The 24,967-nt window shown below is 39.5% G+C and overlaps 1 long non-coding RNA gene across 2 annotated transcripts; it reads right to left on the bottom strand.

Annotated features, from left to right (window-relative positions):
- Positions 1 to 371: 371 nt before the first annotated feature.
- Positions 372 to 24,967, bottom strand: LOC125485326. Of its 2 annotated transcripts, XR_007264077.1 has the most exons (3): positions 24,849 to 24,967; positions 5,410 to 5,487; positions 372 to 2,812 (listed from the first exon to the last, which is right to left on the bottom strand). It is a non-coding gene; the product is annotated as an uncharacterized LOC125485326 (long non-coding RNA). The 2 variants fall into 2 exon arrangements; XR_007264076.1 differs by lacking the exon at positions 24,849 to 24,967 and having other exon boundaries at positions 5,410 to 5,529.

Genomic DNA, 24,967 nt, shown 5'->3' with positions numbered 1-24,967 from the left:
CATACTAAACCTGGCTTATTTTATCTGCACCCTAATTAAGACTCAATGTGAAAATATTGACCACTGTCATCATTAACATTTAAAAGTTCTAAAATTATCTTTAAAAGATATTATTGGACAAATCTGGGAACACAAGCTTGGTATTGCACCTATCACAGTTGTCCTGCATCAATTCTCAGAAATGGTATCAACCACCTTTGACTAAATGCCAAATTCCACGGGACTATTTGTACTAATGCAAAACCAAAACGATTTTTCACAAACACAAATTCTATGTCAATTATCATGACAACCATTGTGTCACATTGATTGAAAAAAATAAAGCAGAACAATTGATCAAGTTGGAGTAAAGATACAACAGGAAAATGTACTTCTTACAAACATATAAATTATTTTTTTATTTACAAAGCCTGTTACAAAACAAAACAAAATAAAACATCCCTCACTAGAGAATATCTCCAAGCTGGGTGTTGAACCATGGCAGTATCAATCAGAAACAAGGTTTGTTCCATTTATTTTCTCTGTACGCCATCAAATTAACTATTTACAGCTATTCTAGACACCATTCTGTTAACAATACCACAAAGATGAAGGTAGGCATGAAATGAATGCAATGACACTGCTGTGGGAGTGGGGGCTGGTAGAGGAAGAGATGAAAAAGAAAAGTGCACAAAGCAAATTGAAAATACGTAGTGTTATTAAATCCATTTACAAAAACAGAACAGTTACAGTATGGCACGCAGGATTATTTTTACATGCTTTCATTATCTTTGAATGGGGGATAAATTGAATTCTGCAGTAGGAAAGCACAATGAGGCAGGTGCAAATTCTTGTCTGTGCAACAGCAGTATTAACACACCCATGACTGACCAGCAATGCAAAACCCACAGAGTTTTGTCAAAATGCCATGGGTCAACAGTGTAACAAAAAATAAGGTGTAAATAGAAAAACTTTCTTTTCCCAAGAATTCACTGAGATTCAGCAATAATATAATAATGCTGTATAAACTATTTTCTACAAAGTTTTTGATCAGCTTTATATACAATTGTTACATTAATACAAAAGAAGGCATACAGTATTTCTGCTGTCTCTTTATGGCTGACAGGCTTATGCATTGCGTCCATGATTTGTATTGGTATAATATGCAATACTAAAACCCACCATGTGGGCAAGCACTGACACCTTTTATGGTTACCAAATTGTCCCCTTCAGTCATGGACTACTTTTGCATCTCACTGCCCTATAGCAGTTTCTGACGAGCACAGCCAGTTTCAGAAGGAAAATTTGTATTCACGACAGACTTCAGCTTTTGTTTCATAATATATATATAAAAATTATTCTAATTATTGGGAATTATTTCCCACCCCCTGTAGTTTTATAACAACCCACAATAAATTAGAAAAATTAAAATACTTATAAGCTCCTAAGCTAACCATGACAAACATCTGTGCAAAAATAACAACAGATATGTACACAATCTTCAGTCTAACAAAATGTACATAGCAAAAGTTCAATCCAAATTTATTTAAAAAATATATAAACGCACAACTTCTGACTTTCCTAAATTCTATGTCTGAACCTATCCTGGTCAGTTAGAGCATTAATAAAATGATAAATCATAAATTAATGAAAATTAATATGAACAATTAGAAGAACTGGGAGGATGATGATTAGCTTACGAAAAATATTTCTCTGTGCCATAACTTCATTCTAACAGTCTCTGCACACCAGCTTTAGTTTATTTTACAGAATGTCCTTCTCTTTTAACTACTATCCATTATTAAAAACCTTAAAAATCCATCCCTATTACAAGAACATCCTTGTCCTTTGTTAATCCATACCTGCCCTTTTCTAATTGGGAAGAATCCATCACAAATAAGTGCACTTTTAACACTGAATTATAAAACATCATTAACACTTCCTTTACCCTTGCTCTGGACTTATCTCTCAACAGTCCCCCTGCAAATACACTCATGACATTATAAAACTAGAAAACTCCACCTTGTTATAACATCCTCTGATACAAAGCTGGCAGCAACCACGTTTCCATTAGCCTCTTCATTGTTTAAAATGGTAATTTGTCATCGGCAAAAAAAAATTGTATGTAAAAATGTAGATTTTTGTTTTCTAGTAACTGGGTCCCTTCAGGGATCGAATTACAAATGCAATATTAAACTGAGTGCTGGTACAACAAAGGTCAGACATTTTCCTTAAATGTCTCACACTGCGCAAAACCTGCCATGTCACATATCATTTTAAATGATTGGATATATCCTTTATATAAAACCTATAGGGATACAAATTGTAATCAGGTTGGATTCCATAAATCCTGCCAATTGCCAACAATTTTAAAAAACATCCAGATAAAAAATAGATTTTGATAACGTTTAGCTTTATGCTTTTGCCAAATCGTTTAGATCATGATTAACATTGCTGATTATAATTATCCCCATGGGAAGGAGTGAAGGGAAATAAAATCATGATTATCGTGGCTTTTCTAGAATTTGTTATATTGCGTTGTATTGGGCATCCCTAAACCACCAAAGAGAACAAGTGAAATAGGGTTTTCGCACCGACAATAAAGGAATGATTGGTAAGTCATCGCACACTCATTCACCATTGCTAAAAGAACGGGGGAAAAGGCCGCTAGGAGGTATTGGCTGAGAGGGAGGGCTCTTCACGTCTTCAGAGCAGAGGTTTTCATCTTATCGATGCAGTCCATCGAACAGTTGAAGGCAAGTACCAGTGTCATTTGTAACCACTGTCTTAGACTATTACCTCATAAAGTCAGCTTTCACTGATGAACTTTTGGCTGTAAAAAGAGACAATTAAAATTAATCTCTCGCATAAACAGAGGGAAGCGAAAACAGAGTTTGTTAAATACAGCAATAATATGTTTAAATGGAGGTATTGACAAAACAAAATTGGTCATAATTTGGTAAATACACACACACACACACACACACACACACACACACACACACACACACACACACACACACACACAGAAAATTTAGGCTGAGGAAAGGTTGAACCAAGATTAAGATTAGATGATAATTAAAAAGGCAGAGAATTCACTAAGGACAATAAGCACCATTCATAACAGATACACAACTATCTGAATATGAGTACACCCAATTTATGACAGGAATCCAGTAACCAAAAGATTTACACAGAACACTACATATGCAAAATTCTATGAAATCATAAATCTACAAAACATTTTCATAGAGCCTGGAAACAATTATAAATATCCAAATTGGCACAGGCTCTTGTGCTCATTATGGAAGTTACAGCTTTTGAAAAAAAAAATCACCATTCTACCCCCTGCCACTTCTGTTATACTAATGATACTACCCTACTGAGAATGACTCAGCCTCTGGATATGTCAATGACTCTCATCATTGTCAGTGCATCAATGATCTGTTATGAAGCATGATTGACCAATACCAACAATAATTACATTTGTATATTTCACACCTTTAAGGTGCAATTTGTCCTCATATACAGGAAAAGAGGAGTGGCTACCAACATGATAATCCTTATTCTGCCCACCTTGAAACTTCAAAAACCCACTGTTCTGTCGCAAACTGGAATATCAATCTGTACTAATAATGACTGAAATTCATTCTGTGCTTGGAGACGTGAGTCAATCAAGCTCGGTACAAATGGAATGACTTACTCATGGTCCTAAAATAAGGCTTGTTACTTGCTCTAAGAATAGGAATATTCACTCCTAATTTTTCTCGAGTAGAAACCAGAGACAGTGGGCTGGTGCTTGGTTCCCAGCATCCTGATCCTGAATTCTGGGTTATGAATACAGAGATGTCAGCAGTGGGACTGAGGAAACAATTGTGGAGGAGGCGGTCTCCCAGCACTGAAAGATAACCAGATTCACCATTCGAGATTGGAACTGTTGATGCAGATCCAAGAGAAAGGTGGCACTTCAAAATGGAGAAGCCCTTAGTAAACAAATGATAGGAGAGGACACAACTGAGAGGTTGTCATTGTGGAGGAGCAATGCTTCTACTGGATGGCCGGTGGCCATAGCAGTTATCACCAATGTGGGGTGGGGTGGGGTGGAGGGTAGTGCACAAGCCCACAATTTACCACCTCCATCCCTTTCAGGCTCTGCAGGGGACTAAGATTTTAGTTGGCATTGGCACAGTGGCCTAAGTAGGATCTTTAATTAGACATGCACAGGTTGCAGGCAGGTAGCTGTCACCAATCCTGTCCCACAACCCAGTTTGTTCTAAAATGGCACTAAAGCAGGACCAAGCTGGCAAACTAGCACAGTAGCTAGAAATGGGAAATCACCAGCTCACCCATACTTGGTCTTAGCTGTAGTAAAATTCAGCCCGGTCAGTCTAATGACTGCATAAATGGTTTTTCAATAATCACAGTATCCAGCTGCAATCCTAAGAATCCAAGCAATAAAAGATGTTCTTTCTCATAACTTCAGCTTTCTCCCAACTGTTGATCCAGCTGGGTACTAACTACAAGATTTTTTTTTAAACAGTTAGAGTTGAGAGTTACAGATATTTCCTTTTAAAAAGTGCAAATTTAGAAGATGCATGTGTAATTATGTTTTCTGGGAACGTTTTCCAGCAGAGAGGTTTTCTGAAATATATTTTGCAGATGGTATAATATTCTCATCATTACAAATACTAATCTGTCAATTATTCATCTATTGTCTATTGACAAGCCAAAGCCAATGTTGCAATTCAAGTTCTTTAGGTAACAGTACACGTTTTTATAATTTCAGCAGATAACAACAATCTTCTAGAAAAATGAACTTCAAAAGTACTACAAGCATTCTTCAAAGGGACTATCAATCTCTGACACGCTGTACACAGAAAAATAAACATGGAAAAATCAGTTATACACTTAACAGGATCAGAATTTATAGTTCTATAGCTGTATTTGTTTTAATCAATTTCCTTTGCTGGGAGCCAAGCAAAGTTTTAAAGGGATTAAATTACTTCAAGGAAATCTCTACTATCAGCTTCTTGGTTTTTAAGGGAAGAGGTTATTTTACATTAGAATTTAAAGCTTTTTCTTTCAGTATTGCATCCAAAGTTTCTCTTCCTTACAGTGTGGTTTGAAGTGAACAGGAAACTAAGTTCAAGTATCAATGCTGTCACGGCCAATCTGTTAAAATGTCAATACATTCCATGTATGAATGCTGCTTATCGTAAAACTGTACAAGCAACATAATAAACAGTCATTTATCTTGTAACTGGTATCATTAGACAGCAATTTTGAAGTAAACATAAAGCTCCAGGAGGTCCCACAGATTTATGCAAAGGCTACACTTAAAAACTGAAAATCTATCTTGCCACCTTATGGTCACCAAAATATGCTGCACATCTGCAACCATTAGTATTGGTGTAAAACTGTGATACCTACTTGTCTGTTACCATGTACAGGGTTTGTTGTAGTTGAAGGACTGGACTGTGATAAAGATACGTTGCTACTTTTTCCAATCTGCTTGAAAGAAACGAGAATGTTAAAAAATTCACGTAATAGAAAACTTGCCACTTACCAATTTGTCATCATGAAAATAAAGTTTAATTTCTAGTAACATTAATGATGTAAGATTGTGAACATCACCAACACGTTTCAAAACAATAATGACTGTCAATGCTAGTTTAGTTAAATAACTACGCAACAAAAAAATTATTTGTACTTTGAGCAAATTTAGAGTCAAATCCAACTTCACTAATATTTGTGAGAAGGAAGGGTTCAATGATTGGGTCAAAAAATGATTATTGTCAATACAATCTGTCAGATAGCAGCAGAAGGTATTGTCATTGAAACCAACAATAAATAAATCTACTTGGGATCTCCTCCTGAGTAGTTAGAAATTGTTAATTAGTAATCTGAGGAAAAGATGTGATGTGAAAATGTAATCATAATACAACCAAATTCCATATTAAGCTCAAAATCAATAAATTTGGTCCTAAATGAGAATCTTGAACTTCAGCAAAATCAATTACAAAGCCAAGAGGAGGGAGCTGGCTAAGGTTGATTATGTAAATAGACTGCAAAGTGCAGCAATGAATAAACAGTAAGAAATAAACAAACAATTCAAATGTTCAACAAAAATAAATTGGAAAATAGAATCTCAGCAAAAAGAATCTGTCCATGGCTTACAAATTGAGAATAATGTTAAGATTAACTGAAGGGGCTTTAAATGCTGCAGACTACAGTACTAAGTCTGAAGTTCGGGAGTGTTCTATAAACCAGCAAAGGACCATCAATAAAGTTGATAGAAAGGAAAAAAAATATAATGAGAGCAAATGAGTCAGGAATATAAAAACAAGTGAGGACCTTTAGAGGTATACAAAAATGAGAAGAGCTAAGTAAACATCAGTCCTTTAGACGGAGAAACAGGATAAATTATTATAGGCAATGAGGAAATGACAGAGACAATTGAACAAACATTTGTATTTGCCTTCACAGCAGAAGATACAAATTACATACCAAAAATAGAGAGTAACCAAGAGCCTAGAAAGAGAGAGTAATCAAGGAGCTAATAAGGAAGTAAAGATAAACTATATCACTAGGGAAAAAGAAATGAAGAAGCTCAAACTAAAATCTGTCAAAATCACAGGAATTGACTCACGCTGGGAACTGAATGAAATTCTAAAAGATAGTGTAACACAACTATTTAAGAAAGGACGGAGTAAAGAAAATGGAGAGCTGTAGGTCAGTTCGCTCTGTGCCAGTTGTAAAATGCTAAAATCTGTTGTTAAGGAAGTCTTAACAACACACCGAGACAATTATAGTATAATTGAACAAATGTCAACGTGGTTTTACAACCGGGAAATAATGCTTGAAAAATTCATTACAGCTTTCTGAATGCGTAATTAGTAGGAAAGATAAAGAGGAGCTTGTAATACATTTGAATTTCCAAAAGGCATTCGGTAAAGCACCAGCTAAAAGATCAGTATGCAATTTAAGAGCTCAGGGATAAAGAGAAATATTGCTGTAGAAACTGAGGGGGTTTGGCAGCATCTGCAAAGATCGAAACCGAGTTAACGTTTCAAGTCCAATATGACTTCTTCAGAATTGGAGATTCTTCTGAAGACGAGTCATGTTGAACTTAAAATATTAACTCAGCTTTTCTCTCCATGCATGTTGCCAGATCTGCTGAATTTCTATTTTTATTTCAGATCTCCAGTATGTCAGTATTTTGATTTAATAAGGGCTCTGTGAATTGGGGTAACACATTGGTATGGATAGATGACTGGTTAACAGAGAAGAAGCAATGAGTAGGGATAGAAGAGTAGGAGCAATTAAAAGTTGGCAGATTATGATCAGTAAAATATCAAAAGAATCAGCATTGGGGTCTCTGCCACACTGAAATGGTTATACAACCAAATGGGATAACTCCAAGTTCCCGTTGTATCACAAGCATCAGTTAGACCTGCCAGCAGAGTATCAAATAAAAACTGACAAGAACTGCAGATGCTGTAAATCAGGAACAAAAACAGGATGTTGCTGGAAAAGCTCAGCAGGTCTGGTAGCATCCGTGAAGAACAAAAATCAGAGTTAACGCTTCGGGTGACCCTTCCTCAGAACAGGGTTAGATCAAAACACATGGCGTGCAGTCAATTCAGAGGGAGATGGGTTGGATTTGTTGAGGGGGGCAGAGAAATTGAGGCGACTAATATCACGTCGACAGTTCTCAATGAACAGATTGAGTGCAGGTAAGAGGCCAGAGGGAGGGGACCAGGTGGAGGTAGAGTGCTGGAACTGGACGAAAAGGTCTGTGGGACGGGGAGAGGACTCTTGTCCAAAGAAATGGACACGGAGGCGAAGACGGCAGAAGAGTTCGATGTCATGTCGTGCCCAAAATTCATTGAGGTGGGGATGCAGAGGAATAAAGCTGAGGCCTTTGCTGACTACAGGACATTCAGCATCGGAAAGCAGAAGGTTAGGAGGGATGGTGAATACCCAACAGGAGGTGGGGCTGGGGGAGGGGATGGAGTTAGAGGGAAGGGGAAGACAGGAATTTTCCGGAGGGCCATGGGTATCTCCGAGTTGTTGCATCTTGTGTGCCTTGATGCCTGAAAGGAAAATGTTTCTTGTTCTGAGGAAGGGTCACTGGACCTGAAACGTTAACTCTGACGTCTTCTTCACAGATGGTGCCGGACTGGCTGAGCTTTTCCTGCAACTTCTGTTTTTGTGAGCAGAATATCAAATCCTGATTCCAAATGCCTATAATGAACTGAACATTTGCTCTGGCCACTCTAGATTAGCCGAACTTGGAAATGGACAATATTGGACCAGCTGCCTTCTTAAATCACTCGTGATTTCTAGGTATCTAAAGAGGAAACGCTCCTCTTGGACGGATTTCAAGTTTAAAAGAAAAAGGCAGAAGGATTCAGAGCATTGAACGAGCAGTCGTCAAAAGAAATAGTGATTCAGGCATTTACAATGCAATATTTTGATAGGAAATGCTCTGAATATTTCTGCCCTTTTCGTTCAAGCTTGTAGCCTGTCCAAAAGTCTGAAAATCTCGAAGCATTTCCATACAAGCCTCTGATCCTGTAACTGCCCGTTCACTTTCTCTGCTATCATCTATGAGTTTTAGGCTTGCCACCTTGGGACTACCGTGATTATCACCAAACTATATTCGACTTGAATCTTGCAGGAATTCCGATGTAATTTGATTCATCAAGACTTTACCGTATTTCTAATTAAAACTAGTGACTTAAAGAGACATAGCAATGCATCTAAGTTTGCTGACAAATCAAAGGTAGATGAGAGTGCAAGTTGTGAGGAGAACACAAAAAGGCTACAAAGAGATATAGAGGCAGTTTGAATGAGTAATGAGGTGGTAGGTGTGGGGAATCGAGAGGATATTCACATTGTTAGTAACAGAATTGCAGAATTTAAAAAAAAAAAACTGTGCAAATACTAGAGTTTTAGACGTATTCCCAGGAGGAGCATAAAGCTGAAGGTGGAAAAAATAGTATATTATTCTTGGACAAATCTTCACTAAAGCCTCCGAATCAGAAAGTCCATGAGTTTAAGCCCCATTTTAGAAATGTGAGCATATAATCTAGGTGGTCAATTCAGGGAATGTTACACCATCTGAGGGGCCATTTCTAAATCAGATGCTGAACTGAGGCCCCCTCATCCCTCTCTGGTGGAGTAAGAGCCATTATTCAAAGATTATCCTTGTGTACTAACCAAATACCTATCACATAACCAACACTACTAATTAACAGATGATTTTTAAAAAAAAAATCATTCATGGGATGTATACATCACTGGAAAGACCAATATTTATTGTCCAACATTAACTGCCCTTCAGAAGAATGTTGTGAGCAGCTTCCTTAACCCCTTGAAGTTCATTGTTATGATCCAGCTGATGGTATCACTGGACAATTCAGATCCAAGACTGAAATCTGGCCTGGCAGATTTTTAAAATTTAATAACATAGACTTTGACTCACAAGCATGCACACTGCAGATTTGGTTTTAACAATAAAACCTTAGTTTATTATACAAAGGAAATTAAGATAAAATAGAATAAACCAAAATATTTACATAAAACACAATCGGAAAGATTTTGCTGGCAAAAATACAAACCCATTTATCCCTACACAATCACTTTACAGTATGCAAACACCAGAAATAATACCCCTCTCCATCATATTTGACTTAATTGTTCTTCCTATTCCCAGTCTTGACAGTTTGATAGCTAATTATTCACACAATGAGATTAGATTTTCTCTGCTTCAAATAAACCCTTCAGGGTTCTAAATAAATATTATGGTCTGGAATTTCACCAAGGTCCTTACATTGAGGAAACGTAGTTCCTAAATTTTCTGAAATATCTTCTTTTTCCAGGAACTTCTGCAAAACTGAAATCAAAAGCTTTCCAAGCTATGAGTTTTCCCCTAAACTAAATAAAATCAATTCTTGACTCTTCTAAGCTGAAGGTAAGATCATGTTTTACAATGTTTACTCTGTCCAATTACAGTGCTCTCACAATGCAAACAAATTCCCATTGTCACTCCAGGGATTCTCTGTCATCTTGGTTTTAAAAATACTGACAATTATTCATTAAATTCCTTCATACACTCAGACCAAACCCACCAGTTTAAAATCTGAACTCTAAAATAAACGATATTAAAATTCATATACATTACTCACCTTTTGTCACACCACATACAGTCTCCAAAATTGTTCTAACTCCCTTTAGTTACTTAATTGTCCACCACTATACGTGATGGGTTATGGCAAGACCTGCAATAGACTGGTCTGTGAGATAGCTTCAGCAATTGTGGCTCAAGTCCCCAGGCGTCAATGAGGAGGACTTTGCAATGTTGGTATCCAATGCAGAAAGTTAATACTGCCCAGCTTTATTAAGTCACACATCTTGCTGATGTCTGAGAGACCTTACAATGCACATATTCTCTATCATGTGTTTCCCCACATGACACTGACTAACTGTACTTCTAATGATCTGTAAAGCAGTTTTGAAACACCCTAACATGATGGAAGGTGCTATATTAAACCCAAGTTCTTTCTTTTCAAAAATTGCAACTTTGTACTTGTTGCTTCATAAAGAGGCAGCACGGTGGCTCAGCGGTTAGCACTGCTGCCTCACAGCGCCAGGGACCCGGTTTCGAATCCACCCTCGGGGGACTATCTGTGTGGAGTTTGCACATTCGCCCGGTGTCTGTGTGGGTTTCCTCTGGGTGCTCTGGTTTCCTCCCACAGTCCAAAGATGTGGATGCTAGGTGGATTGGCCATGCTAAATTGCCCATTGTGTTCAGGGATGTGTAGATTAGATGGGTTATATGGGGATGAGTCTGGGTGGAATGCTCTAAGGGTCCATGTGGACTTGTTGGGCCGAAGGGCCTGTTTCCACACTGCAGGGATTCTAATAAATAAAAAGGGAAGTAACAATGACAGTTCTAGAATTTTGACTTCAGATATGAAACAGCTACTTGCAAAACAGCCTGTGTTCATTGTAATTGAACGGCTTGGAATAGAGAAAATAAACATTTCAACAATATCTTCACACATTTCCTATTGATTCTCAGACATTGAAAAGCAAACTGCACCATAAATCTTGTCAACTTCTACAGTTCAATTAGGTGCAACATGGTTCACATTAACAATTCTGATTGTAGTATCAGAGATAGTAAGAACTGCTGATGCTGGAGTCAGAGATAACACAGTGTGGAGCTGGAGGAACACAGCAGGACAGGCAGCACCAGAGGAGTAGAAAAGATGACGTTTCGGGTTGGACCCTTCTTCAGCATCAGAGGAGTAGGAAAGTTGACGTTTCGGGTCAGGACCCCCCGACCCGAAACGTCAACTTTCCTATTCCTCTGATGCTGCCTGGCCTACTGCGTCATCTCTGATTGTAGTATGTTAGTTTCTGTACAAATCCAAGTGAGACTTCAAATAAATTGAGACGGCAATTGCAGAGATGAGGGATATGACAATCCCCAAACAAAAGGTCAGAGTTTAGAACATTGCTTTGCACAGGGGAGTAGATAAATGATGGAAGTTAAATGAACTAAGTAAAGAATAACTAACTCTATTAAATGGTTGTTTGGTAACAGAGAATTTGAGTATTCCTGAAAAAGAAAGACAGTTTGTCCAAGTGATTTGCCTTGCAATCATCAAGACAATTCACAAGAATACCATTTTAAGAGGAAAATACTTTTATACTAAATGAGACATGAGTGCTGATAGCTTGGCAAGTGAACACTGGACTGGTGGAGGTGCGGCCATGGAGAATGTTCCTGTTCATAATGGTTGACAGCTGCCAGGCTTTACTTAATCTTTGATTATAAATGAGAAATAAGGTTTATGAATTTCAGAGCCAGTGTGATGCCAGGTATGTAGGCTGTTGTCCCTGAGACTGGCAGATCATGTCAAACTTTGAACGGAAACCAAAATTGCTGGAGATCACAGCAGTCAGGCATCTATGGAGAGAGTTCGTAAAATATCCAAGCAATCTGCACTTGCAAGATGTGCAATGCAGTGTCCAACCTTAGATGTGATTCTGTAATTGGGTAACTTTTGCTGGATAATCCTGGGTGTGCGAAGAATTATGCTGACAACCAATTTAGGACAGTCAGTCAGGCTCACAGTGTGGTGCACTTGCATATGCTAGAAGCTGCCTGTTAACACACAGAAACTTGTTCGTCACAAAACAAAGAGTATTGTACTTGTTTTGACTCAATAGACTAGGTTTCATTTCTCAGGGAACTGCCATGCACACAGTCAATTTAAAATTAAAATTTTAAATTTAAATTAAGCCTGGCAATTAGAACTGTCAATCAACAAACACACCCTCTCCTTGACAACAGCATGAAGTTGAAGCATACTATTTGCAGCCAAGACACCAAACTCATTCCCAAGAGAAGTAGCCATCCTCATATCTACACCATCACTAAGAGCATTGTATTCATCTCTGTAACATCACCCAAGTCTACCCTACCTCATCGCATCTGCTGCTGAAACTCCTTATGCTAAAATCACACGATTAAAATTCTCGTTTGCTTTAAGGCTTCAAATGGATTGCCTCAACTTTACATCTCAGAAGACGAAGAATATAAATACGACTGGGCAGTTTTCAGCACAACAGATACTGAAGCTGAAATTGTAGATGATAGTCCCATGCATGCACTGGCCTTGTCCTTCTAGACGGTAGAGATCATAAACTGGAAATGTGTTTGTTCAAAGGTGTCTTAGTGAGTTTCTGCAGTGCATCTTGGAGATGGTACACAGCTGCTGAGCGTCGTACACGGAATTTCAAAGATGGTGAGTGATGTGCCAATCAAGCAGGCTGCATTGTCCAAGAAGATATTAAGTTTTGAGTTTTGTTGGAACTCCATTCTAATTTAGACAAGTGGAGACTATTCCATCACATTCCTGACATGTGCCTTGTAGGTGATGGGCAGGCCTGGGGGTGTCAGATGAGCTACCACTGCAGAATTCCCAGCCTTTGACCAGCTACTTGTAGACGCAGTATTTATACGGCTGGTCCAGGTCAGTTTCTGGTCAATGGTAATCACCATTAATAGTGGGGGATTCAGTGACATCAACAGATTTTCCCTTGCTTAAAACAGTCATGGTCTGGCATTTGTGGTGAGAGTACTAGTTGCCACTTATAAACTCAAGGATGTTGCCCAGATGCTTCATATGGATAATGACTGCTTCAGTATCTGAGGAATTGTGAATGGTGCTGAACATTGTGCAACCATCAATGACCATCCCCACATCTGACTTCTAAGGGAAGATCATTGACGAAGCAGTTGGAGATCCACAAAATCCCAAGAGTGTGGAAACAGGCCCTTCGGCCCAACAAGTCCACAACGACTCTTGGAGCATCCCACCCAGACCCATCCCCTTATAACCCACCTAATCTACACATCCCTGAACACTACGGTCAATTTAGCATGGCCAATCCACCTAGCCTGCACATCTTTGGATTGTGGGAGGAAACCGGAGCACCCGGAGGAAACCCATGTGGACACGGGGAGAACATGCAAACTCCACATAGACAGTTGCCCGAGGGTGGAATCCAACCTGGGTCCCTGGTGCTGTGAGGCTGCAGTGCTATCCAGAGCCACCGTGCCACCGTAAGCTGGTGGAGGCTAGAACACTGTACTTCTCTCCAAAACATCCCATTAATGGCTAAATAATTGAGACAGGCACCATATCATATCATGTTTGTGATGTAAATTGAGAACTATACACAAGAGTACATTCATCTTTGAATTACAAAATTTCACATCCCACTCCAGGACTTGGTCACAAAAATCAAGGCTGTCACTCTATTGCGACACTACATGGAAGGGCTGTTTTTCAGATGAGGTGTTAAACTGATGTCCTGCCTATCTAGTTGGGCAAAAGCAAAATATGGAAATTATTGTGAAGAGGAATGCTGTCTCTGTGGGAATCTCCTCTCTGCAAATTTACTATTGGTTTCCTACATTACAAAGGCAAATATACTTCAAAGGAACTGTATTGGCTATAATGTGATTTGAGACATCTGATGTTGGTGAAAGATGTGATAAAACCATAAGATATAGGAGCAGAATTAGGCCATTCAGCCCATCGAGTCTGCTCAGCCATTCGATCACAGCTGATATGTTTCTCAACTCCATTCTCCTCTCTTCTCCTCACAATCCTTGATCCCATTACTAATTAAGAATCTATCTCTGTCTTAAATACACTCAGTGACTTGGCCTCCCTCCACAGCCTTTGGCAGCAATGAGTTCCACAGATTCACTACCCTCTGGCTGAAGAAATTCGTCCACATCTCAGTTCTAAAGGGGCATGCCATCATTCTGAGGTTGTGCCCTTGGGTCCTAGTCTCTTCTACTAGTGAAAACGTCTTTGCCACATCCACTCTATCCGAGCATCTCAGTATTCTGTAAGTTTCAATGAGATGAATCAAAGAAACATGGAAATTTACATGCAGGTAACTATCCTATCACGTCTGTACTTGCTACAAAAAAAAACACCCATTTTAATCCCACCTTCCACACTGGAGGAGCAAATCCAGGTTTTTGATCTGAGTTGAGGATTTCTACTTCCACCACTAGACCATGTAGTAAATTCCAGACACCAATCGCTTGTTGGCTGAAAGGGTTTTTCCTCATGTCTCTTTTAATCTTTCTATCAATCACCTTAAATCGATATTGCTTGGTAACTGAGTGCTTCACAAGAGAAACAGGTCTTTCCTGTCCACTCTGTCTAAGCCCCTCATAATTTTGTACACCGCCAGTAAGTCACCCTTAAGCCTCCTCATTGAGGAAAACAACCTGAACCTTAACAAATCTTTTCTCGTAGATGCAATTTTTAAGCCCTGGCAACATTCTTTTAAATCTCCTCTGTACTCTCACCTGTGCAATGCTGTCCTTCCTGTAATGTGGAGACCAAAGCAGTAAACAAGATTTCAGCTGTGGTCTAACCAGTGCTTTGTACGTATTATATGTCTGTTTTTGCACTCTATATCTTATCCATTTAAAAAAAAGTGTTCCATATGCGCTCTCTACCATGTTCAAGGAACTGTGGACATGGACTCCAAGGTTTCTTGTTTTTCCTAGCCCTCTCAACATCCTCCAGTTTATTATGCATTCCCCAGCACTGTTTACCCTCCTTGAATGCATCACATCAGAATCCTCTGGATTCAATTCCATGTGCAACTTTTCTGCCCAATCAAACCATTGATATTGTTCTGGAATCAACAGTTATCCTCTTCATTATCAAATTCATAGCCAAATTTCATTTCATCTGCAAATTTCCCAATAATGCCTCCCACATTTAAGTCCAAAACATGAATATATACAACAATTAACAGGGGACCGAACACTGAGCCCTATGGAATGCCACTGAAAAGCACTTTCCATGAGCAACAACATTCAACTGTGACCCTTTGTTCCCTCTGACTGAGACGATTTTGGATCCAAATCGCCGGGTTTTCCTATATTCCATTGGCTCTTACTTTTCTGGTCAGTCTGCTTTGTGGACCTTATTAAATACTTTACAAAAATCCACATAGACAACATCCAATGCACTGGCCTGACTAATTCTCCTGGTTACTTCCTCAAAATTAGGTTAGGAACACATGCCCTTCCTTGTACAAAACCACGCTGACTATCCATGATTAATCCCGGTCTTTCTAAGTGACAGTTTGTCCTATCTCTCAGATATGATTCAAATAATTTGCCCACCAAGATCAGACTGACCAGCCAACCCTTGCAAACTTTGTGAATGACAGTACAATGTTGGCAGACCTCAAAATTTCTGGTGCCTTGCCTGCACCTAGTAAGAAGTGGAAAATGATCCTCAGAGAATCTGTTATTTCCTCCCTGGCTTTCTTTAGCAGCCTGGGATACAATCCATCCAGCTCCTGTGATTTATTCACCTTCAAGATGTCAAACCCTCCAGTACTTCCTCCTCATATCTAATATTACACTCTCCTTCTCTTTATGAATGGCTGATCATTAGTTTCATTTGTGAAGACAGAGATAAAATACTAATTTGGTGGTACCATCATTTTCCTTTGTGCAACATGTCTGAAATTTTACTGGTAGAAACTCACTCTTGAATACCTCCCACTGGTGTGTCACTGATTTCTTATCAAGTATGAAGTCCACTTTCATCAGGTCAACTCTCAGGTTTGGAACATTTGATTTCCTTTGTCCTTTTTCATAATAATGCTGAATCTAACTGTATTATGGTCACCACCTTCAAAACGGTTACCCAGTTCCTTCACTTACCCGGCTTCATTTCCGGAGGCTAAATGGTGTCCAAACTCATTAGGCTCCTTATGTGCTGGTTCAAGAAAAGGTCTCTTGAATGCAAGAATTTTGTGCCCTTTGTGCCTTTCATACTATTCACATCACAGTTGATACTATAGTAGTTAAGGCCCCAACCGTTACTGCTTTTGCCCTCAGAAATGTGGCTGTATACTTGCCCTTCTATTTCACTTCCACTATTTGGTCTATAGTACATTGCGAACAGTTTGGCTATTCCCTTTTATTTCTGAATTTAACCCATTCAGCTTTATTTGATGATTTCTTTAGAATACCATCCTTCTTTATAGCTTCAATTGATTCTGTAATCAATAATGCTACACCTTACCGTTTTTCTCCCCTTATCTATCCTGCTGGAAAGCTCTACATCCAGGAATATTGAGCTGCCATTTTGCTCCTCTTTAAGCCAGGTTTCTATTGTGCTGCAATGTGTCTATTTGCATTCTTAGTACATCAACTTTATTATACTTCTTGTATTTACATATACACCTCTTATCACTGCCAAATTCCATGTTATACACTTTGTCACCATTGCTTTTTTCTATCTTTTAGAGTCATTGGCTAACTTTCTGTCTCCCATTCCCTGCTCTGAATTTGGCTTATTTGAATACGTCCTCAAGTCCCTATCCTCCTACCAATCTAATTTGAACCCCCCGTAACAGCAATAGCAAACCTCCTTGTGAGGATATTCTTCCTATCCTGTTCAGGTGTGGATCCTCTGGCTTGTCCAGGTCATGCCTTCCCCAGAACGGGTTCTAATGCCTCAGAAATCTGATTCTCTCCCTCCTACACTAGCTTTCCAGACACACATTCAATCTCTTAATTCTCCCATATAAGTGCCCAGTAGCACTTGAGATTGGGATTAATTCTGCGTTTACAGCTTCAGAGGCCTTGCTTTTCAATTTCCTTCCCTGTTCCTTAAAATCTCTTCCCCATTCTTACTGCAGCTATTCATACCAACAGTAACTACTACCACTGGCTGTTACTTCTCTCCAAGAAGAATGACTTGCAGATGCTCTGTGAAATCCTTGAACTAAGCATCACAGAGCCAACATAATGCCCTGAAGTCAAGTCTCTAGCTACAGAAAGCCCTATCTGCTCTGTTAACTAATGAATCCCCTATCATTAGTGCTATTCCTTCCTTCTTCCTCCCCTCCTGTAAAACCAAGCTGCCTGTTGTGCCATAAACATGGCTGTGACAACAGTTTTCTGAAGAACCAATGGCCTCACCAGTATCCAAAACAGAAAACCACACAGCAAGGCGAGGGGATTTCTGCCCTATCTGCCTGGTTCTCTTGGACTGCCGAATGGTCACACATTGTCACTGCGTCATGCTCCTCGCCTGTGGTATGACCTTATCTCTGAACATGTTATCCGCATGACTCTCAGTCTGGTGGATTCACCAGTGATGACAGCCACTACTCAAGCTCCAAAACACAGAACTTAAATTTCTGCAACCAGTGACGTTTCTTATACATGGCTGCCTTGGTCACCAGTAGCATTCACCACTTTTCACTACTACAGGACATGCATTCCAAGCAACCAAACTGCCTTTCCGTGCTTTATTTTACTTCACCCATGTTAACTTTCTTTTGTTTTGATTTACTTATATTAAATTTAGGGGAGGCGATGGCCTAGTGGTATTATTGCTGGACTGCTAACCCACAGACCCAGATAATGTTCTGGGGACCCGGGTTACAATCCTGCCATGGCAGATGGTGGAATTTGAATTTAATAAATACCTGGAATTAAGAATCTAATGATGACTGTGAATCCCTTGTTGATTGTCAGGAAAAACCCATCTGGTTCACTAATATCCTTTAGGGAAGGAAACTCCCATCCATACCTGGTCTGGCTACATGTGACTCCAGGCGCACAACAATGTGGTTGACTCTTAACTGTCCTCTGGGCAATTAGGGATGGGCAATAAATGCTGCCTAGCCAGCAACACCCTAATCCCATGAATGAATTAAAAAAAACTAAATTACTTCTAACGGCTGTAATGTTGTAACATAGTAAGTTAATCATATATGTTAGAAATGTAAATAATCTGTGGCAGCTATTTCAAATGATTATACATGTTATTTGTATACATGGACCATAGTGTTTTCTGCTTATCTACTCTAATTAATTTTTTCAGTGAGCTTGTAATAACAATGTCACAATTGTTCATTCCTCAGCATGAAACACACCAATGTGGAAAATGTTGTCAGGTAGAGTCAGAACTGGAACAGAAATTGTTAACATGATTCCATAAATGTGTAACAGCGTTTTAAAACTAGAAACCTACAACAAGATTGTAAATTAATCCTCAACTTCAATCAAATTGATAACTATCAAATACAACTTCTGTGCTTTATGATATCATCTAACCTTAATCAGATTGGACCTGTTATCACATATCAATCATATACACAGGAATACACGAGGTAAACCAAAATACTCATCAATGCCAAAGAACCTGCCAGCTGCAGCTATTCTTCAGTTACACAATGCAGTCAATACAATATTAATCTAAATTTCATAACCAGCAGATCAACACTGTCATTCTTTGATCCAAGTTAATGATCACAACTAAGTTTTTGGGCATTAGATTGTATTTCAAAAAACAGATTAATCTTTATCTACTGGTCTCTATTGGAGATTAAATGAACTGAGATTCTGGGACAACAGAGCATTATCTCAGAGCTCGCTCATTTAAAGCGGAGATGAGGGTAGTGAACCTGTGGAATATTTACTGCAACTGATGGATCTCATGTCATACTTGTACATTTGATGAAGTAAATTTACGATAGTACAAAGTTAATACTGTAAACAATGAGCTAATCTGAACAGTGAAACCGTGGGGCTGCGAGAATATGTGTTACTAAATATTTTGACTGAAAAGTACACTGCTACTTCGTATTTACAGCACTTAACAATAAAAACAAAACTATTTTGTTCACAAACACAAGTCTTAAATAAATTATGTACAAAGTGCAAGGAATTTCAAATAACAAAAGAACAGAATAGTACATAAAGAATGAGGAATTGTGAGCAATGATAATTTGAACAATTTGTACATCATGATCTCCCAAATCTATTTGTTTTAAGGTTGAAGGCATTCATGTGATACTGGGGTAAACAGGTTTACCAGAAGAATGTGTTTTCAGGATTCCTTTCTTGAATCAGTACACTGTATCCCAAAATAAAATTAAATGCCTAAAGAAATGTCACAATTACTTAAAAAAATACTTAAACTTAATGCCACAAGGCTTCACACAGAGATAATGGGGCTCTGGCTGAAGTTCTCCTTTGTCCCATGTCAAATGATTATCTGTTTTCACTTGAACTTTTGAGTGGAAAATGGGGGGCCCAGGGCATGGCATCTAACAGAGCAAGTGATTAATATTTTATGTATGTTGAGACAACAAGCTCTTAGCTCATTCTTTCCAAAAGCTATAACATCATTTGATGCCAAAACTCTCCATTCTTGAGAATCTCTCATAATCAATCTGTTTTGACTCCTAAAGCTACAGTCAGTCAGTTTGTTGGGGGGCATAAGAAGCCCAAGAACGGGATTTTCAGTGAACACATACAAATTTTGGCTGCAGAAAAAAAGTCTTGCATTCATTTAGATTAATTTAAAATCTCAGAATGCCCCAAAGAGGTGTATGGCCAATTAGTTACATTCAAAACTGTAAACTGTAAACTGCAAAACTGTAATGTAGAAAATGCACATATAGCAGAGTGTCACAGACAGCAATGTGATAATGACCAGATTATCTGTTCTGTGTGGTTGGTTAATTGATAAAGATTCACCAGGGAAAACTGTCCTGCCCTTAGGCAATAAGAACTAATAGCATAAATAGGCCATTTGGCACATCATGACTGCACCGACACTCAATAAGATCAGTGCTAATCTGATAATCCTCAACTCCACTTTCCTGCCTTATCCCCATACCCGATCCCTTTACTGATCAAATATCTGTCTATCTCAGACTTGAATACGTTAACAACCCAGCCTAAACAGCCCTCTGTCACACAGATTTCACGGGTTCACTACTCTCATCCCTGTCTTAAATGGGCGAGCTCTGAAATAACGCTCTCATATCCCAGAATCTCCCACAAGGCGAAACAATCTCTCTGTATTTACTCTGAGGAATCTTGTATGCTTTAATAAGGTGTTCTCTCATTCTTCTGAACTCCAATGAGTCCAAGCTCAAACTCTCCTCCTAAGAAAATCCCTTTATACTTGTTAAGACTTCCCTACTCTTACACTCCAACCCCCTTGAAATAACAAATTCCCTCTTGCAACTTGGTCTACCGCCCACATTTTGTGCCTTGACCTTTTGTTTTCATTATTATGCCCAAAATCAGATCAACTATGATCATATTGTACGGTGCAGCTGGTTTAAAAGCTCCTGGTGCTATTTTTAAATTGTTATGAAGAACAACTGACCCTCAGTCTATTATTCTAGAAGCTTCCGGGTGTGCTATGTCAGCTATTTAACTGCAATGAATTCTGACAGTAAAGAGATAAACTGCAAGTAGCCCATGGTGGAACACTATAGGCAGTATATAAAAAGTGGAAGTCAGGTGTAGGATAGAAGGTTGAGGAGGCAAGGATCAGACAGGGCTCTAGAGGTCTACAAGGTAGCCAGGAAGGAACTGAAGAATGGACTTAGGACAGCTAGAAGTGGGTATGAGAAAACCTTGGCGGGCCGGATCAAGGAAAACCCCAAGGCTTTCTATACTTATGTGAGGAACAAGAGGATGGCCAGAGTGAGGGTAGGGCCAATCAGGGATAGTGGAGGGATTGTGTGCGGAGTCAGAGGAGGTAGGGGAGGTTCTTAATGAATACTTTGCTTCAGTATTTACCAGTGACAGGGACCTTGATGTTTGCGAGGACAACATAAAACACTCAGATATGTTTGAACAGATTGTTGTTAGGATGGAGAATGTGCTAGAAATATTGAAAAACATGAGGATAGATAAGTCCCCTGGGCCAGACGGGATATACCCAAGGTTTCTATGGGAAGAGAGGGAAGAGATTGCTGCCCCTTTGGCAATGATCTTTGTGTCCTCACTGTCCACTGGAGTAGTGCCAGAAGATTGGAGGGTAGCAAATGTCATTCCCTTGTTCAAGAAAGGGAATAGGGATAATCCTTGAAATTACAGACCAGTCAGTCTTACTTCTATGGTGGGCAAATTATGAGAGAGGATTCTCAGAGATAGTATTTATGATTATTTGGAAAAGCACAGTTTGATTAGAAATAGTCAGCATGGCTTTGTGAGGGGCAGGTCATGCCCCACAAGGCTTATGCAATTCTTTGAGGATGTGACAAAACACATCAATGAAGGTAGAGCAGTGGATGTGGTGTATATGTATTTTAGCAAACATTCTATAAGGTTCCATATGGTAGGCTCATTCAGAAAGTAAGGAGGCATGGGATTCAGGGAAATTTGGCTGTCTGGACACAAAACTGGCTGTCCAATAGAAGACAGAGGGTGGTAGTAGATGGGAAGTATTCAGCCTGGAGCTCAGTGACCAGTGGTGTGCCGCAGGGATCTGTTCTGGGACGTCTGCTCTTTGTGATTTTTATAAATGACTTGGATGAGGAAGTGGAAGGGTGGGTTAATAAGTCTGCTGACGACACAAAGGTTGGTGGAGTTGTGGACAGCATGGAGTGCTGTTGTAGGTTGCAACGGGACATTGACAGGATGCAGAGCTGGGCAAAGAAGTGGCAGATGGAATTCAACCCAGAAAAATGTGAAGTGATTCACTTTGGAAGATTGAATTTGAATGCAAAATATAGGGTTAATGGCAGGATTCGCCGCAGTGTGGAGGAACAGAGGGATCTTGGGGACAACGTCCATAGATCCCTCAAAGTTGTGACCCAAGTTGATAGAGTTGTAAAGAAGGCGTATGGTGTGTTGGCTTTCATTGGCAGGGAAACTGAGTTTAAGAGCTGTGAGGTTATGCTGCAACTCTATAAAACTCTGGTTAGACCACACTTGGAATACTGTGTTCAGTTCTGGTCACCTCATTATAGGAAGGATGTGGAAGCTTTAGAGAGGGTGCAGAGGAGATTTACCAGGATGCTGCCTGGACTGGAGGGCAGGTCTTATGAGGAAAGGTTGAGGAAGCTAGGGCTTTTTTCATTGGAGCAAAGAAGGATGAGAGGTGACTTGATAGAGGTTTACAAGATGATGAGAGGCATAGACAGCATGGATAGTCAGAGACTTTTTCCCAGGGCGGAAATGACTATTATGAGGGGGCAAAATTTTAAGGTGATTGGAGGAAGGTATAGGGGAGATGTCAGAGGTAAGTTCTTCACACAGAGAGTGGTGGGTGTGTGGAATGTGCTGCCGGCAGTGGTAGTGGAGTCAGATACTTTAGAGACTTTTAAACGACTCTTGGATAGGCACATGGAGGATAGTAAAATGTAGGGTATGCAGGGTAGATTGATCTTAGCAGGATAATAGGTCAGCACAACATCGCGGGCCAAAGGGCCTCTACTGTGCTGTGCTGTACTGTTCTATTTTCTAGAACATTCAAGGTGTAATTTCTGTTGCTGAGCTGATTCTCATGTGAACAAACACTTTGCTTTAAAATTATGGTATTCTTACCTACAGCGATGCGTCACAAAGAAATGATAGCAGACATGTCACTATTAGCGCTTAGTGGGGTTGGTTATCTCAGTTGGCTGTACGGCTGGATTACAATGCAGAATAATACCCACCGCACTGATTCAATTCCTGCACCAGCAGAGATTACCATAAAGGTCCGACCTTCTCGATTTCTCCCTTCACCCGAGGTATGATGATCCTCAGGTCAATGAGAGATAAGCCCTACAGTCCTCTGGGTCTATGGTGACTTTTAGTAGTGCATATAATAGATTTACAAGCAAGAACCAGAAGGAAAATAGACAAACTTGCTTTATTCTTTTATTCCAATGATAGACTCGCCCACTTTAAGGGCATTTAAATGGTCATTGGATAAACATATGGATGATAATGGAATAGTTTAGGTTAGATGGGCTTCAGATTGGTTTCACAGGTCGGCGCAACATCGAGGGCCGAAGGGCCTGTACTGCGCTGTAATGTTCCATGTTCTATGTTCTATGTATGTGTGTTTTCAATCTGCACCGACTGCCCCCTCTGGGCAAAGGTCACTGGCGTGCTTGCAAAGTTCTGCTGGTGTTTTTAAGCTGCTCACTTAAAATTACTGGAATAACTACTCTTATTTTCCCTCTCTTTCAATTAAAAAAATCCAGCCTTTAATTCACCATCTCGCCAGTCAATGTGGCTAAGGGTTTAGAACTGGCCAGAGTGTGAGATCATGACCAAAGCCATGGTTAAAATACTGCCACTTAAAGTGGACTAAAGTCACTTTTGTACTGGCAGATGTTATAAATTTCCATCACATAAAAAGGCCCTAATTAGCAGGAATCCAAGTAATACGGTCTTGAATAAGTAAGAAATGCCTTGGGTTTTGTTTTCCAACTGCAGGAAATGCCAAATTCCAATGTTTACTTGTTATTCGTGTGCAAAGACTGTACAGAAACGCAAGGTGATCATGTACATACATAAAGATTTTTGATGAATAAAGTATATTTTTGCATTAAAAATGGAAATTTACTTCTATTTACAATAATTAGCAAATGGCACACAGGAGACAAAAGGCAATTCAAATAAACAGATTTGCCATCATGAGAAAAACTCCCTGTAATTGCTTTATCCATTTTAAAGATTGTTATCTAGTTTATAACAGAAAGCAAGAAACTACAGGTCAGTTAGCTTTTTATCTGTCACAGGAAAGCTCTTAGAAGCAATTATTAAAGATGTTAAGGCAGGGCACTTAGAAAAGTTCAAGGTAATCTGGCAGAGTTAACATGGCTTTATCAATGACAATCATGTTTAATCAATTTATTTGAGCCCTTGAGGAAATGACATGTACTGTAGATAAAGCAGAAGTGGTCAATGTACCGTGCTGATTTCTAGAAAGTATTTGATCATAGATCATAGAAGATCATAGAATCCCTACAGTATGGAAACAGGCTCTTTGGCCCAACAAGTCCACACCGACCCTCTCAGCATCCCACCCAGACCCATCCCACACATCCCTGAACACTATGGACAATTTAGCATGGCCAATCCACCTAGTCTGCACATCTTTGGACTGTGGGAGAAAGCTGGAGCACCTGGAGGAAACCCACGCAGACACGGGGAGAACGTGCAACTCCACACAGTCGTCAGAGGGTAGAATTGAAGCCGGGTCCCTGGTGCTCTGAGGCAGCAGTGCTAACCACTGAGCCACCGGTTTGATAAGGTACCCACCAAAGTTCTTGCAAAAAACAAAAGCTGTGGTGCAGGGGTTAACATATTGGATAGAACATAGGAATGTGGGGCAGGACTAGGCTATTCAGCACTTCCAGTCTGCTCTACATTGTAAATCATCACTGATCACCCACCTCAATGCCATATTTCCATTCATTCACATATCCCTCAATGTCATTAGCAACTAGAAATCTATCAATCGATGTCTTGAACTTACCCAATGACTGAACTTCCACAGCCGTTTGGAGTAAATAGCTCCACAGATTTGCCACCTTCCAAGGGAAGAAGTTCTTATAGTATGGATGGTCTTTTATTCGGAGTCCATGTTACTTGGTT

This window comes from Rhincodon typus, chromosome 18 (assembly GCF_021869965.1).
Source record: "Rhincodon typus isolate 14 chromosome 18, sRhiTyp1.1, whole genome shotgun sequence".
Classification (NCBI taxonomy): domain Eukaryota; kingdom Metazoa; phylum Chordata; class Chondrichthyes; order Orectolobiformes; family Rhincodontidae; genus Rhincodon; species Rhincodon typus.
Note: the sequence above shows the minus strand (reverse complement) of the source record. Positions and strands in the feature narration are given on the sequence as shown.